The sequence below is a fragment of the Bison bison genome, unplaced genomic scaffold, assembly GCF_000754665.1.
Source record: "Bison bison bison isolate TAMUID 2011002044 unplaced genomic scaffold, Bison_UMD1.0 scf7180017864476, whole genome shotgun sequence".
Lineage (NCBI taxonomy): Eukaryota > Metazoa > Chordata > Mammalia > Artiodactyla > Bovidae > Bison > Bison bison.
Genome location: NW_011495037.1, coordinates 1,765,757 through 1,766,294, shown reverse-complemented (window position 1 = coordinate 1,766,294; position 538 = coordinate 1,765,757).

The window sequence follows — 538 nt, the reverse complement described above, 5'->3', positions numbered from 1 at the left end:
ATGAGAAACGCTGGACTGGAAGAAGCACAAGCTGGAATCAAGATTGCCAGGAGAAATATCAATAACCTCAGATATGCAGATGACACCACCCTTATGGCAGAAAGTGAAGAGGAACTAAAAAGCCTCCTGATGAAAGTGAAAGAGGAGAGTGAAAAAGTTGGCTTAAAGCTCAACATTCAGAAAACGAAGATCATGGTATCCGGTCCCATCACTTCATGGGAAATAGATGGGGAAACAGTGGAAACAGTGTCAGACTTTATTTTGGGGGGCTCCAAAATCACTGCAGATGGTGACTGCAGCCATGAAATTAAAAGACGCTTACTCCTTGGAAGGAAAGTCATGACCAACCTAGAGAGCATATTCAAAAGCAGAGACATTACTTTGCCAACAAAGGTTCATCTAGTCAAGGCTATGGTTTTTCCTGTGGTTGTGTATGGATGTGAGAGTTGGAGTGTGAAGAAGGCTGAGCGCCGAAGAATTGATGCCTTTGAATTGTGGTGTTGGAGAAGACTCTTGAGAGTCCCTTGGACTGCAAGGA